Here is a 17,592-nt window from a genome sequence, read left to right as displayed (position 1 = left end):
CATTGATAGATATTTGAATCTAGTTTTTTAATAAATTTATTTAGAGATAAAATATTATATGTATTTTCTATAAATCGAGTCAAAGTTATCAGTAAGTAAATCATGACGACAAACATTTAGGGTATATACGAAGAATATATAATCCGCTTGCACTCCCCCACGTACCCACCCTCCACGGAGGCGCGGAGCACCAAATGATCGATCGCTTATATATATATGTATGTGTACGCGTGTGGGCACCCTGGCTGGAACGAATCACATCATATCTCGACATCTCCGCGTTCTGTGCTGTGCACCAGCTAAACGCCGTGGTGGATCCATCGATCGATTATTCGATTGTGTAATATAAGAAGCTAACATGGCGCATGTCGTCATCGACATCGAAGCTGAAGAAGAAGAACCCATCTGCGTGGTGTGCATGGAGCCCATGGAATGGGTGGCGCTGTACCCGTGCGCCACCGGGAGGTCTGCGTCCGCTGCGCAGCCAGCATCCGCTTCTTCCACAACGACCTCCGATGCTGCATCTGTCGGTCACACTGCTCCACCGTCGTCGTCACCGAGGCTAACAGAGCAGGCCTGTTCGTTTAAACTTATCAGTCGATTTATCAGCTAGAATCTACAATATTTTTCTCTCACAATAAAATAGTTTCAGTCGGCTTTAATACCAGCCGAGGCCCTACCGCCTGCGTTTGCTAGCGAGGTACTGCTGGTGGGTCGGGAGCGTACTTCGACGATGTGTATCAGTATCAAGAGATGAAGAAGGTCTGCACAACGTCGCCGAGCTCAGAAGAATCAAGAGCCGCAGGTGCAACCCTAGTAAATTACGTGGGTTATCCCGATGCATTATTCCCGCAACCAGCAGCTAGCGTAAATGTGAACCTCAACGTATCTGTATCCCCAAGACAAGCAGCGGATGCTCCCTTGGAGGAGCCATCCTCATCAGATGTGGTAACTGGTAAGTAATCTATCAGACAGCATACACTACTATCTTTTATATTCATTCATACATACATACATACATAGTACATAACCATCTCCAAGAATCTACTCCTAAGTTTATACTCCCTCCGGTCCATTTTATCTGACGCACACACATATTAAGATTCAAACTTTAAAAACTTTAACCAATGATTAGGCTAATAATTTTTAGCTATTATAATACAAACTTTATATGATTAGGTTTGTACGGAATTATACTATCTCATGATTATAAGTTTATAAGCATAAATAATATAATATAAAGTAAATAAATGATCAAAGTGTAATCTATGATTCTAACTTGCGTCAAATAAAATGGACCGGAGAGAATATAATATTATTACTTAGGTTTTAACAAACCTTATATTATTGTAGGGGACATCCTTGGTTTGTATCGCTGTCGTGCTGCCGCAACTAACGACCGGAGTGTTCCTTATGGTAGCCGAGCACCCATTCCCGAAAGTACTCATCGTGGTGCTAGTATCCGTCCTCTTTTCAGCATTCACAGCTTGCACGATTTATGCATGGCGCAAATTCAGCAACAACTCTTTTCAATGGGGATGGATGAATTGATTTACCAGAGCTTACATTTGACAAGACTTTCGACGTGTCTTTCTACATACTGTACAAGGATCTCTTTTGGCGTTTTTCTTTATTTCTCATTTGAGTTCGCAACTCTCCGTGTGCGTATAGATTGGATAAGGTGTGTACCCCACAAGAGCTGCGGGCGCCATAGTTGGCCATGCAGCCCGAGCTCGTCGGCCCAGCCCAAGGCCCATTTTTTGGCCCGGCCCCAGCACGGTCCAGCCCGGCGGCTGGCGGGCCTAGGCTGGCACGGCCCGGAGGAGCAGGTGGGCCGGCACGGCATGGCCCGCTACAGAGCTGGCGGCCCGGCCTGCCGCCTCCCCGCGCCCCCTCCTCGCTCCTCCCCTCCCCACTGGCCGGCCCAGCTGGCCTCCCTCCCCTCCTCATATATAAGCCGCATCCCGCACATCTCTCCCCCGCGCAGCGCCGCAGCGGCGCAACCCCACGCTCGGAGCCTCCCAGCGCTCTCCCACCCCCGAACCCTAAGGCCAGCCTCCACTCCTCCCCTCCCCAAGGCCGGCCTCCACTCTTCCCCCCGCCTCCGAGCCTCCCAGCGCTCTCATCCCCGGCCGCCGCCGGAGCTCAAGGCCGGCTGGGTCTTCCCCCTTCTCCTCCCTCCTCTCTCTCTCTCTCCCTCCGAGAGGTGCTCCTGAGCTAGGGATTCTGGCCATGGTGGAGGTCTGCATGGGGTGGCAGCCGGCGGCGGGATTCCGGCCCCAGCCATGCCCGAATCCGTCGTCCCCTTGGCCGGATCCGGCCTGTCGGCACGCAGATCTGTGGTGCCATGGCGGGAGGCGGCTGCGGTGGCGTGGTGGTGCGGTGGCGAGGCTGTGGCGGCGGCGCACCTCCTCGCGCTGCTCCTGTGCTGCGTCACGGCCTCGCTCCTCGGCGATGGATCCGGTCCAGGAGCGCGGCGCGGGGATGGGCCTCCTCCCTGGTCAGATCCGGCGGCGGCATGGTACGGGGACGCCGAAACCACGTGGGGATGCAGCGGCGGCGGTGGAGCCGCACGGAGCAGTTGAGCTCGTCGGAGGCGCCCTGCCTCCTGCTCTCCCCTTCCCTCTCTCGTGGGCCTTGGGCTGGCACGGCCCGTGATTCTGACCGTGCCTCGCGGGCCGGCACGGCACGGAAATCGGCCCATAGGGCCGTGCCTGGGCCGGAGGCCAGGCCCGTGGGCCGGTGAGGCACGGCCCGGGAGGCACGGTGTGTCGTGCCGGCCCGTTGGCCATCTATAGCAGGCGCGTAAACGTTTTTTTGTGTTAAATACTATGTGGTAGAAGCCACCCAGGCATGACATGTTACAGCAGACTTAGGGGCTGTTTATTTCCTTGGACAAAACTTTTGCCCAGCACTTTTAGCCCATGTTTTAAACAAATGGATCTAAATAGATGGGCTAAAAGTGAGCAAAAGTGGGGGTGGGGCTAAAGTTTTGCCATTTGCACCTCAAGAGGTACAAAACTGAGCTAAAAGCATTGGGGGTGTGAAGGACACCTCATTTTGCACTTTTAGCCAAACTTTTGCCATGCATCTAAACACCTCAAGCAAGACTAAAGTTTAGCAGCAAAAGTTTAGGGGCTATTTTTTTGCCACAGCAAATGGAACTAAATAGAGTCTTACTCCTTCCGTCCTGGAATAAACACACGACTCGCTTCTTGAGGAATCATACTTTTAAAAAAATTGATTAGGAATATCGAAAATATTATCAACACTTGTATATCAAATAAGTTTATTATAAAAGTATACTCAATGCTCAATCTAAGAGGCAAAGCCAAGATAAATCGTCACCGGGGTCAATACTCATGCTACTAAGTGCTAATTCATAGGTTATGATAATATAATATTACGCTATATCAAATTGATAAGGTTTGTCTCTACGGCTATGATGATCTTGTGAAAGTAAACTATCACAACGTTAATTGGAACTGTGGCTAGGAATACGTGTTCTACGAAGTATATAATACAATCATTCATAAATTTGTCAACTTCTTAGTAATAGTCTTCACAATTTTCATTGCTGAAAACACTCTTGACCAATGGAGTGGTGTGTGGTGATAGGAACAACTAGTACTAGCTTGACAAACCGATAGACTAAAGGAAAAACTAGATGTTTTTTTTAACAACCATCAACCTAGCAAGATGTGATTGCCTATCAAATTAGCCACATAGACAAATAGTATACTAAATTAAAGCTGATGGATACTAATGCACGGCCACGCCTATATTGTTAAAAGTCTTCTAGATACCTGGCATCCTGCTTGAATAAAAGAGTACGTTCTTTACTGCTACTGAAGAAGCAACACAATGTACTAACTGAGCTGAAAAAATAAAACTCTAAGACTCCACGTTTCATACTTGATCGTCAACTACCAATTGATGAAGATTGGGTATCAAAACTTACCTCAGCTCGTTCAGGTGCTTGAGAGAGAGGAGATAAGTAGAGAACTTCTCTCTAGAGGCCGCCGGCAAAGTCGTCACTCGTATTCCATCCGGCGGCCGGCCAGGCACCCAATCTGCAATTACCGCTAGGAGGATTTTGCGCTGTGAGAGAAGATGAGAATCATGATGTCGGAAGGGCGACCAGCGACAGCCTGTAGCGGCGGCCGGAGGAAAGGGCAAGGAAAGTATGCACGTATGGCCTTCTAGGCTGCTGATGCGAATGGATCGATTGATCACTAATGGGTTGGGGAGATGAGGAGATGGACTTTTGGTGCTGTAGTAGCCTGCTGGGCTGCCAATCTAACGGGGTCCAATATATTTTTTTACTGGGGTCTATGCGGGTAAAAAAAATCCTGGGTACAAAGAGCGACCGAAGAACTGTCGGGGTCGGCCGACCCCGATGAGTCCACGTAGCTTCTTCGCGCCTGTTATTATACATCATAAATAATAGTACATTTTTATATAAATTTGTTTGTTTTAAGAATTCACCGTGGGGACGATAGTCTGCACCTGAATAATTTCCTACTAATTTCAGCTACGCCGGTAATGGAAGGCGCCAGGCACCCAGTACAATGTTGGGGTCATGAGCCTAGAGGTACCAACGAGAGGGTGAGAGAAGAACACAAAACAATACCAACTACATCAATGAAGCACTCACAAACAACACAAGAGGAGGAACCACAATGCTACAAAGGTTGAGACATAGACTCCCACTGTAGAGGCATGATGTTGGATGCTAAAAAGTGAGCCACTAAGTGGCGATGCTCTAGAGATCTCCACTCCACATGCGACTATTGGGCATTGAGTCGAGGTTGACAAACGACAGCCGGTGATATACATCGCTATGGAGCACATCCGGGATGCAATCACCACCCGCCAACACCCCTAGGGGGGAGGAAACCTCCATGGAGGGAGGACCGATGATTGGAGAACGAGGAGATCCAAGAGAGGGGGCCATGGTCTCTCTAACCCGGTATATAGTGAGAGGATGCAATCAAGGAACCTAGAGGACGTAAGCGCTAGGACACCGGCAACAGACACCATCCAGCAAATAGCTTGTGCCCTAGTATAGGGAGTGCAAGGAGGACCCTGCAAGAAAGAAGTTGTGGTAGGTCTGAGCTGGCCCCTCAATGGTGGCGCCCTCAAGGACGCGATGTCGATCATGCCGCCACCACCGGCTCCAGATAACCAGAGTTAGGGTTTCCCCTCAATGGTGTTTGGAAAAAACGAGAGGTCTCTTTGAGACGACATCTTACTACTAACTAGTTTCAATGAGGTTAGGGTCTCATGCTAAACATATATCCGGTATATATAGGTACATAAAGAAGACAGTGGGTGGCGTGGTGACCAAACAAAATGAGTAGAGGAGAGGGGCCGGGGTGGAATAGGAGGCCTTTTGGGTTGGATGTAGTGAAGGGGAGGGCGTTGACACTGGCGATGTAAGAAGACGTGATGGTACTAGATGACCATCATCAGTACTCGTGGTGAAAGATGGTGGTCGATGGAGGCTGCTGCGTTGTCTAGCGCTAAGAGGTATCGCTGTGTTGTGAAAATAGGTCACTAGAGAGAGGTAGGGTGCACGGAGCCTGCAGCTCACGTGTATCGTGTATTTGGGTTTAATACTCGAGTGGGTCCAGGTGTACTTTAGAGATGATATTAGTTTGGAAGTTTTACATTTATGGACTCGAAAAATATTTATTGCAAACCATATCTCAAGTAGACTGTAGTGACGTGAAGACTCGCTAGAAAAATATATTTATGGGTTTTTATAGTGAATGAAAGAAATAAAATGATACACCTATGGTACATCTATTTACAAAAGTTGACATGCAAACTCGTTTTGTACAAATTTATACGAAAATAACAAAATTTAGATTTTTCTGGATTGTGATTAAATCTCAACTTATACCTATAGATCAAGTTTCAGGTAACAAACTGAACAATCTACACGAAAATAACCAAAGACACGATTTGCCTCTTTCCCCTTCCTTTTCCCCGGATCCCCCGCAAGGCCGCCGCCACAGCGCTTTCCATCTCCTGAACCATCGAATTCCTCTTGCCCGATCCTGCCATGACGCCGTGAAGGACAAGAAGGCGAAGCGCACCTACGCCGAGCCCCCGCGCGCATCCGTCCTCACCGTGCCTTACCGCGTCTCCTCCCCGTCCTCCCTCTGCTGCTACCCCTACGTCGCCGCCGCGGACTCCTCCGGCCTCATTCTCCTCTGTGCCACGGAGCCTGAGGGCACCAACTCCTGGGTCACCTACCACCTCTGCGACGACGCGCGCACCGGCGAGGACACCTGCCTCCGCGAGCACAATCGCACCGTGGGCATCCACGGCAACAAGTTAGGCCTCATGGCGAGGGGCGGCAGCTGCGTGGTCGCCGAGCTCCAGCCCGCCGGCGACGGCACTGGTGGCGCTTTGCTCCTCTCCTACACGGTGGGGCAGTACAGGTGGGTCGAGAAGGAGCTCGCCTACTCGCCCCCGCTGCACCGGGAGTGGCGCGGCGAGGGCGTCATCTCCCACGGCCGGATGCTCTGGTGGGTGGACCTCTCGTACGGCCTCCTCTCCTGTGACCCCTTCGCCGACACGCCGGAGCTGCTCCACGTCCCGCTCCCGTCAGTCGGCGACCAGCTGCCGGTGCTTTCTGCAAACGGCGGCGCTCACCGCTGCGTGAGAGTGAGCGGCGGGATGCTGAGGTTCGTGCAGATCCATGGCAGCCCCGACGCGCCGGTGGTGAGCACGTGGGCGCTCGTCTAGTCGTCGGGGAAATGGAATCCCGAGCGCCACGTGGCCTTGGCCGACGTCTGGGCCGACGAGAGCTACCTGGACATCATGTTGCCGGGGAGCGTCCCTGCGCTTGCGCTGCTCCACCCGGAAGACCCTGACAAGCTCTTCTTCTTCCTCGGCTCCTGCATCTTTGCCGTGGACCTGCGGCAGAGGAAGGTTGTGGAATGCAGTAACTTTGCAATGCCTGACTCGCCAAACGAGTTGCTCATGCGCTCATCCCACTTCGTCCATGTATGACAGTACGATCCCTCAAGCAGTCGTAAGCATCTTTCTCTTACAGCTCCTTGTTACCTTGTTGCTGATTTGATTCCCCTTGTGCCAACACCAGAGTTCACATCCTGCATAGTCACGATCTTGACTTTAAAATTAAAGATGGAAAATTCTAGACTTGTGCACAGACGCAGTCACAATCTTGATAAAGGGCGAATGTGTTTAGTTTGAAGATGCACACCTTATACAAGCCAATTTAGTACAGTAAATATGTATTTACATATCTACTATTGCACAATGCTACATACCTTGCCTGTCAAATCAAATTGCCAATATCTTCGTGCCTGATGTCTCTAATTCCGATATACTGTGACGTCCACCGCCTCCACATCACAAGCTCCTTACACCTTCCTACCAGCATTGACATTGAAAATACTTTGCTCAGCCCTCCTACAAAAATTCAGATCCCATGAAACTGAAACCTAACCAAAGTTCACATGTTGCACAGCCACAAACTGAAACCTAACCACAGTTCATATCACACAGAGTTAATTTGAAGATGCTGAACAGCTGAAACAAGCCAATTTCCAGATATATGCACTATTATCATAGCTTTTGCAATGCTATCTTTTCAGAACTTCAGTTAGTACATATATATGTTCCTGCCTGCTATTGTTTACCTGGATATATTAGTGAGGTCCCCTCTGCCTTCACAAGTCCTTTTGGCCTGGTTACCAAGAATAACATTGATAAGCACATTCAAAACTGATACTGACGGCATGTTTGGATCATAGTCTCCCGGGCACTGCCTAGCCAGGTAGTTGAACCTAGCGCCAGGTGTCCCAAGTCGGATATGTGGTGGCAACATCACCACCCAAACACGGCCTGAGTGCCTGAACCTGATGGCTTCCCATGGTTTTCTGATAATTTTTGGTAGAGGGCACATGACTTTCAGTCTACTGATGTAAATGTGTTAACTGTATATTTTATGGACATACAAACATTGGGACAATGTGTGCATGCACCAAACCTGTTCCCTTAACCTCATTCTTGCACTTTTCCTGTATTTTTCTATTTTGTATTGTTGCAGTTAATAGAACTATTAACTGCATCTTTTGTGGTTGCTGGAATTACTTTAGCTCTCTTGGGGAATTATTGATGTTTCTGTACTCCTTGGCATATATTTACTCTCCTTTGTAGGGTCGGAGTCTCTACTGAGATGCCTGAGGCAGGAGAAGGAGAGCAGGTGATCCCATTCTTGTGCATACGCATAATAGTTTCGGTTTTTTTTTTCTTCGAAGGCCTAACTTTATTTTTTGGGTTCAGTTTGGCTGCGATCATGCCCGTCTCGTGCAAAACTGGTACATACCATACGATCCATGCCGCAACACTATCCACCCGTTTTCCCCTTAGCTTAGCCTGAGAACTTATTTTCTCTTGTTTTTTTCAGCTAAAATACTGAAGAGATTTCGGTATGATTCAATCAGGGAGCAACAGTTCCTTATAACAATGCCACCCCCTCTACAAGTAGGCCATAGACGTGGGCATGGGCAAGCTACATGAATACATGATGGCCCCACATGTTGTATCTCATGTACAGTTTTTTTTTAAATAAAAGAGATCTAAAGTTGGATACAAATGTTATTGTACCTACTAGTATGATACTCCCTCCGTCCCAGAATATCTGTCGTTCTCGCTTCCCGAGAAACAACTTTAACAAAATATATATTAAAAAATATTATTATTTATGATACATAATTAGCATCATTGGAAAGATCTTTGAATATAGTTTTTTAACAAATTTATTTGGAGACACAAATGTTGCACATATTTTTGTACAAATTGAGTCAAAGTCGTGGCACGGACATCGAAAACGACAGATATATTGGGACGGAGGGAGCAGTGTCTATACAAATAAAATATGAGATTCCTGGGCCCATGACGGCATGACCTGAGCTGAGATGAACTAAAAAAGGAAGCATCACTTGACAGTCATGTGGGCCGCCATCTAGAGCCAACTCGTATGAACTGGTGGATGCCGGCCCACATTCAGCGAAATGAAAACAGCAACCGAAGTAAAAACAATCAGAAAAGCTCAATCATCTGCCATGCTACCACGGCAACGAAACAGGCCCAGAACTGAACAGGATAGAAAGGAAGGTTGCACAGGCCCCATTCGCTATATATGCTCTGCCTATTAGTAGTATTTACAGAATGTATGATGTACAAGTACAACCACAGCAAAATTTGTTGAGAGCTTCCGAACGCTAGTACTAAAACGAGTGAATGCAACTGAGCAGAACTGAGGGCACTATTCTGCAGCAAGGAACTGACGTAACCCTGCTCTTCCCAAGCAGTGACTTTTGACACTGGCCTTCCCTGTCCAAAGTAGTACGTTGTTGGCCAAAATTGTCAACATCAATTATCAAGAAAGCTGCTAATATCCATATAAATGGAGTTCTTTTGGAGTAATTACTTTTTGGGTTTCTACCTGATTAGCATACTGCATCTGCATCTGCATACTATAACTGATTTTTTTTAGGAGAGCATACTATAACTGATGAACTAAATCAAATGTACCTCTCAGTCTGTCAGACTGCCAGGATACACCCGGAACCAGTTTTACCTGCTGAAGGCTGCTTGTCGCACACCATGGGTAACTAGGATCGTCAGATTCAAATTTCATTAGTCACACCCAGAACAAGAACAACTCACAAGCAGAGTGCGGAACAACCAGAATGGAAGAGACAAACACAAGCATAACACTCAAAAAGCACTGAATGTTGCCTAGTCCAAAAGGAGAATGGATAAAAGACAGCTAGATTGTACAAATTCCCATCCAGATCTTTTTATTGAACTATCATTTCAAGACAAGAATATGCTCTGTATAGGTATGTACAGAAGAATATCAATGTACAGCCAAGGACAACTGTCAGGGAGCTTCAGACCTATCCCAAGCTCATGCATTGAATTGCATTACACTGCATGCTACCACGCATTACCTGCTACACTGTTCCGCAACCAGGCAGTGACTTAAGATCCTTGCCTTCCTATCCAGCAAAATTTGTTGACCAAGAGAAGAAAGTATCAGTATCAAAATCTCTACTATCTACAGCAGATGGAATTCTTTAGTTTCCTAACTACTAATGAACCTATCAGTAACTGAATAGGTATCTGTTTTGGACAACATGTGGAACCAGCTTTGGCCACAGGCCCACACAGCCTGCTGAAGGATGCTCAGCACACACTATGGCTCAGAATCAGATTTTCTACCATGTGAATGTGGTCTCCATCGATAAAAAATGGGAGAGTCCAATTCAAGCTTCTGCATTTGGTCTTCCATCATAACAGAATCAGGACAATCAGCAACCTCTTGGTGAAGATTGCATTTCCGAACATAGTGTAACCTCGTGTCCTCCTAAAGCACGCCCTGACCCTAGTAACTTTCCACAGACCTTGCACTGGTGTTTCTTGACGTTCACTGCAGCTGAAATGTCACTTGATTCCAACTCCACTGAAAATGCAGCCCCCCTGGCGTCATGAACTCAACATCTGCGTTAACCTCATTATCAAATGCATTCAAAAAAACCTCCTTTGGAACATCAGCAACCAAACTCAACTTGTTTTTCTTCTCAAAGTGTAAGTGTAATGTCAGGTGGCCTCCCAATGCCTGCCCTGACCTCAATAACTTTCCAGACCTTGCACTGGTGCCTCTTGCTGTTCATTGCAGCTGAAAGGTCACTGGACTTCAACTCCTCAACTGAAATGTCAGCCCCTGGCTTCATGAACTCAGCATCTACATCCATCCCATGATCAAACACATTCAGCAGCACTTCCTTCTGGGGAGCATCAGCAACCAAATTCAAACTGGACTTCAAATCCTCGACTGAAATGTCAGCCCCTGGCTTCATGAACTCAGCTTCTACATCCATCTCGTAATCAAACAGATCCAGCAGCACTTCCTTCTTGGGAGCATCAGCGGCCAAATTCAAACTGTTTTCCTTCTCACAGTGTTCATAGAAACCATCATAAGCTGGATTCTTGTCAGATTTCAGCCTCGCACTGTTTGTGAACTCATCAGATTGATCCAGCTGCTGAAAAGCATTCAGATTTACCTCCTTCAACACCATGGGTGTTGAAATGTTGTCATCCTTATCTCCCCCACAGCAATCCTCATAAGCATAAGTCTTGTCAGAATGCTCTGCAAGCATCAAGAGAGCAGCTGCAGCATTCATCTCTGAATTGAGGACTGGCATCCCCCTCTTTGATCGCTTACGCTTCACTGGAGAAAATAGCATCACATTGTGCCCGTGATCACCATTAGCATTGGCCCAAGCTTCCATCAACCCAGCTGGTTCAGGTTCTTCATCAGGCTTGGCCATCACCTTCTTCTCACTGTGCATCCCCATGTTCCCCCTAGGAGATTGGCAGGAAGAGAACACCTTTGAGCAGTGCAGGCATTGAGATTCCAAAGATGACGGTGAAGGCTTCTCATCACTGGGACCCAGCAGCAACACAGGCAGATCGACGACAATGGCAGGAGGGCTAGGTGTGCCCTTTGGCTGCTTGCCAGCATGCCGGTGGCACGACATGTGGCCTCCAAGAGCTTTCCCTGAAAGGAATTTCTTGCTGCATACTTTACAGCAGTGCTTGTGAGGCCTTCTGGATGGCATATCTGAATCAATGCATAGCAGAAATAAGTAGGAAACAGAACATTAAGATAATAACATAAGCACACTAGTCACTAGTGCTTGCTTCTTTGAAGCATTTGCAAACACAGCTAGCATCGATCAGATAATATAGTAAATAGAAAGACAAGATCACTTGACATAGAGCTACTCGATGAATCATGCAATGTAGCACTAAGAAATTTAAAGATGAACCAGAACACTTTCCTAATTATTGCTTTTTTGGATCATTTGTGCAAGCACTGAGTCAGAAGTGTTCAAGGAAGACAAAAACGTCCATAAATAACTACTTGCAACAATCTGTGAAATGGCCATGGGCATTGTAAAATCAGAATTTATTGCAAGGTATCAGGGACTAAGAACACAGCGAGATGCTAGTAGCTAGACTAGAAAAAGCAATCATGTAACAGACTTGCCAACAGTTTCTGAATCATCTATGCAAGTTCAGAGATGGGCAGGGCAGACCCAGTGCCGGAGGCTCCCACATGAGTGGGGTCTGGGGAAGGGATAAACCGAGACAAGCCTTTCCCCCACAAAATCTGTGGAGAGGCTGCTTCGAACCCACGACCTGATGACTCAGTAAGACAGCTCTCACCACTGCACCAGGCCTGCCCTTCTCAAGTTCAGAGATGAATTGAAGATATCAGAGACCAAGAAGGCAAGAACATAATTTGATGCTATAGAATCAATTAATTGCCTGCTGCTGCTTTTAAGCATTTCCACAAAAACAGTCATTTGATCATATATTAAGGGAAAGGCAATGGCTTGCTTTAATAATTGCATTGACATGCGAACTCAGAATCAGATTAATGAGAAGAGAAAGCCAAACGAATGTCCACAATCAGGATGCAGAGTGCAGCCAGGGCTTGACACTGAAACATATAACAACAAAAAATATTAATGCCTAAGCAGAACAAATAATACCAAAGACTCATCACCACCCCCAGAGATACCACTGAATCAAATCTTTTTTTTTCTCGAACGTGCCATTGGCACGGTATTCCACTGAATCAAATCCTGCACGAAATCTCTGAATTTTTATCAATGTCAACTCCTACCAAGAACCACAAAAACAAATCACCAATTCACGCAGAGCCACATGATGAATCATTACAATGTAGTAGTCACTTCAGAAAGACAGTGAGTATGCAACTAAGTTTACAGCAACTTGTGAAGTGTTCACGAAGATTGCTTATCAGAATTCATTCCAAGGTACAGCAAGGAATCATCAGAGAGTAAAACCATAGTGCGATGCTAGTTGCTAGACGCGAATCAACCAAAAACTAACCACAGACTTAGTCTACCTAATGCAGTTTTGCGAATTGAGGGCGGTTCCCGTCTGCATTCTGTACCTGGAATCGTTCGAGTCCTTTGTTCGTGTCCCCAAGGGCAGAGGTTTCCAAACAAGCCAGACGCGCGTCGCGCGCAGGTTGCGCAGCGAATGCCGATGGCTTGATCACTGAAACAAGGTCGCAAGAAACGGAATTAGCAGTCGAAGCAGAACCACGGAATCCACGAACGCTCGCCTCACCACCAAAATTCCAAACCCACAGAGACAATTCGATCGGGTTCCGCACGAACCAGAGAAATTTCCCAGCAACGCCTCCGAAAACCCCGGAACGGAACAGCAGAATCAAGGCAAAGAATCCCCCGAAAATTGTGCGGAGAAGAAGAACGCACCTCGAACCCCCGCACAATGTAGCTCCGCGGCGAAATCCTGCGGTTTCTTCGAGCTCCGCGAGGGGCCCCTGCGCGCCGCCCAGCCCGCCTCGCAGTCCTGCCCCTCACCCTCGCCGCTGCTGCTACTTCTTGGGGGGGGGGGGGGGGGGGGGGGGGGGGGGGGGGGGGGGGGGGGGGGGGGGGGGGGGGTGGGGGCTGCCCCACGCTGGCGGAGGCCTAGTTATAGGTAGGCGGCGGCGGGGAAGGAATGTAGACTGCAATCATCACCAGGTTCATGCGTTCGGAGCGGGGAGCCGGGGAGGGAGAGGTGGCCGGCTCGTTCTGGCCGCGGCGGTGCGGGGCTGCAGCCTGCGGTGGTTTGCGAGGGCAGAGCGGGCAGCGAAATTTCCAAGCACCGAGCGGCGGTCGGTGGTTTGTGGGACCCTCCTGCGGCTGGGATAGAGCCACGTCTCCCCATCGTAGCACTGCAGGTGCTGGTAGTGTTTTGTTTTGTTTTCATCAGCCACGTGTCAGTATTTGAAAGTTTTGTGCATTTCGAGTGGCTATTTCGACTTAGATTTAAGGTCGGTATTTTGTTTTTCTGTTTTCTGTATTTTTCATTGGAAGTGACCTGATTTTAGTAGAATTCTACCATTCCAAGGCCCTAACTGTGCAAACAACGATATACTCCGTATAATCTTAGAAGCTTACCTCTAAATGAGTAGACGAATAGCTTATGGCAAGATATTTGGTCCAGGACGGGAGGCACATGTGCAAAATGAGAGCGTGATTGGTTGGTTGTCAAAATTTTGTTGCCAAAACTAAGGCAAGCCAAAATTTTAGCAGCCATTTGACTTGGTACTAAAATTTCCCAATATCTCACAATTGGCATGCCAAATTCATGACAAATATTTTAGTCGAAGTTTTGGCCTTTTTCTTGCCAAATCTTAGGCATGACAAATTTTGGTAGCCAACCAATCAGGCCCTAAATCATCGAGATACTCCCTCTATCCGCAAAAGAATGCAATTATGGAAAGCGTGCCGGTCAAACTAGTATAAGTTTGACTAAGTTTATAGTAAATAGTATTAATATTTATGTCTTTAAATAAATTTATTATAAAAATATATTCCATAACTAACCTAATGATACTTATTTTGTATCATGAATGCTAGTGTTTTTTATATAAATTCAGTCAAAATTTGAATGGCTTGACTTATCAAAAAGAGAGAATTATATTCTTTCGTGGATGGAGAGAATACTAATACTTATTTTAGAGTTGGATGTATTGCAGAGTAGAAACATACATATGGTAACGGGTGCAAATGGTTTTGGCACATATCAGTGAGTAAAATCAGATGCAGTATCTTCTTATTTGGAGGATTGCCATGCATGAGAGAGGTTAATGGAAACATACATGCAACGTGTTGTTACACGACCCCACAGAAACTGAAGTTAAATTACCGATGATGCTTATGATGCTAATGAAAATGCTCTAGTAACAACCAGGTTGTCACACTACCCCACCAGAGAGGCAAAAGAATCACTCTAGTGGAAAACGGGGTGTTGACCAACCCCTCGAGTGGAGGGGGCAACCTTATGAGGTTGATAGAGAAGCAGTGATCCTTGGACTCACCTTAATATGGATATATAGGTGGCCGATAAATCACCGAGTCATGGGGTAAAATTTTGTGTCTCATGTGATATTGTTTTCCTTAACTGGCTCTTTAATATTAGCCCCCCCTAGCATAGGCTACTTTGATACTATATTTGTGTAGGCTGTTGATAACCCAAGGATTGCAAAGCACTGGCTAGAATAGAATTATTAGGCCCCCTTCCGTACTAATATTTATTGTTGTGTTTGTGAATTATTAGTCAAACACTAGCTACAATGAACTAACTTTCACACCAACCTACCCTAACACACATGGATTAAGGTGGATAAAACAAGGCCTAAGGCTTTATTTGGATGCACTCGTATCCACCTCAATTCACGTGTGGTGGATTAGAGTAAAGATTAGTTTAAGTTTCACTCTAATCCATTTCAATACACGTGGATTGAGATAGAAACAAATCCAGCCAAATAAGCCCTAAGCATTTAGCTACTCCCTTAGTTCTGTTTTATAAGGCATGGGGTGGAATGACTTGGTCTTTTAAATTGCACTTTCATCATTCATTTATTTTATATTGTTTATGCTTATAAATTTGTGATTAGTACAATTGCTTACAAATCTAATCATCATATCAACTTTTATATTATAATAGTTAAAAATCGTTAGCCAAATTATTGGACAAAGTTTCTATAGTTTGACTCTTAATATGCATGTGCACTTTATAAAAGGGAATGAAGATGGTACTCTCTTCGTCCTTTTTAAATATTTTTCCCATGTATCGAGTCAAACATACTTTTTTGAAGTAATCGAGGAGTCAAACATACTCAACTTTGATCAAATATATACAAGAGATTATTACTCCCTCCGTTCCTTAATATAAGCCATATATTTTTTAGCACCAATATTAACGCACGGCTTGGGGAAGGATGTGAGACCGAGGAAAAAAAGAAAAATCAGGCCATCTTCTCTCTCCCAATCAGATTGCTTCCTAAATCTAAGAGATTAGTTAGGGCATGTGCTATGTACGGTGGGAATATTTCCAAACTAATCGGCGTGGAAACTGATACGTACCTTTATTTTGGAATTTTCTTTAGAAATCTATATGGCTTATATTAAGGAACGGAGGGAGTAATATTTATGGTACTTAATAAGTATCACCAGATAAATCATTAAATATATTTTTATAATACACTTATATAGAGATCTGCCAGAGGGTCTAATCAAACACAAGGAGAATTGGGAGCTGCTAGAGGGGTCTGATCAAACACAAGGAAGCAGAGTGGATGGATGAGGAGCTGCTAGAGGCGATTGAGTAGGAAATGCAGCAACAAGTAGCACAGGGGATGGATTTGGAGTTGGAGGGGACAAGTGACTTCTCGATGAGTCAGAGGATTCAACTAATTCGAATGAGTTTGAGGAGTTGCATCCTGAAATCCCTAGTTTGGTTTTGGCTAATTGAGAAACCTAATGGACTAACCCTATGCTCTAAGTGTGGGATTGAGATAGGTTGGTCCAAGTCCAAGTGATGGAGCAAGATGGCACTCATGGTGATGGAGGTGGCCAAAAGATGGAAATAAAGTGCTCCAACTTGGAAAAGAAGAAAGAGAAAAACAAAAATGGGCTCAAGGCAAAGATATACGCAATAGGGTTATTTTTGTTTTGCCAGTCTAAGACACTATAGAGAGTGTGACCGGGTTTAGGATAGGAGAAATTCATGGTGAAATGCGGCTATCAAAGTGACACTAGAAGTTTTAATCATTGCATACGCACTCAGATTCTAGTGTGCTAACAGGCCCTTGCAAAATGATTTGAAAATACTAACACACATGCACAAGTGTTGGGTACACTTTGGTGTTGGCACATGAGGCAAGGGAGAAGAGATCGCGCTTGAAATAGAGTAAATGGAGATGAAGTAGGGGCGCCGGACCTAGGCTAGCCAGGGCGTCAGCCATGGTCCGGCGGCTAACCCTAGTGGTTGCTGTTTGGCGCACATGCTTCGGACCTAGGTGATTGTGGGGTCAAGACCATTGTGCGCGGGTTCGACGGTGCCTAGAGGAGCAGACGTAGGCTCTAGACCCTGTGAAAGGTCCTAAATGGCTAGAGGGGGTGAATAGCCTATAAAAATTCTCTACAAATTCACTAGAGCAAATGGTTAGTATACTAAATGGTGTAATGCAATTTTGCTCTAGCTTTACAAAGGTTGCAAGCCACCTATATCAACAATTCTAGTTGCTATGATCTCTAGGTGCACTCAAGAGCTATGTCACTAAAGTACACTAGTTGATATAGCTAACAACTACCAAGAGGCTAAGAAAGCTAATCAACTAACTAGCAAGGGAGCTACTATACTCAAACTACAACTACCACTACACAAGTGAATATGAATGTAATACAAGTGATAGAGAGTGTTACCAATACCAGCAAGAGACAATGAATCACAATATGAATACCAAGAGATGACACCAAGATTTATCCCGAGGTTCAATTGCTTACCGGCAAGCTACGTCCTCATTGTGTCAACCAACATTTGGTGGTTCGGTGGCTAATAGGTATCACACACCTAGCCCACCACTTGGGCGCTGCAAGAACCTACCCACAAGTGAGGTAGCTCAATGACATGCACAATCTACTAGAG

The 17,592-nt window shown here is 46.1% G+C and overlaps 2 pseudogenes; one reads left to right on the top strand and one right to left on the bottom strand.

The window, feature by feature from the left end:
- The first annotated feature begins 358 nt into the window (after window positions 1-358).
- On the top strand, window positions 359-8,664 carry LOC136507619 (uncharacterized; annotated as a pseudogene).
- Window positions 8,665-9,844: 1,180 nt separating this feature from the next.
- On the bottom strand, window positions 9,845-13,499 carry LOC136509252 (uncharacterized; annotated as a pseudogene).
- Between the last annotated feature and the right edge of the window lie 4,093 nt (window positions 13,500-17,592).

Source organism: Miscanthus floridulus, chromosome 15 (genome assembly GCF_019320115.1).
Source record: "Miscanthus floridulus cultivar M001 chromosome 15, ASM1932011v1, whole genome shotgun sequence".
NCBI lineage: Eukaryota > Viridiplantae > Streptophyta > Magnoliopsida > Poales > Poaceae > Miscanthus > Miscanthus floridulus.
This window is presented reverse-complemented; position numbering and strand designations above follow the sequence as displayed.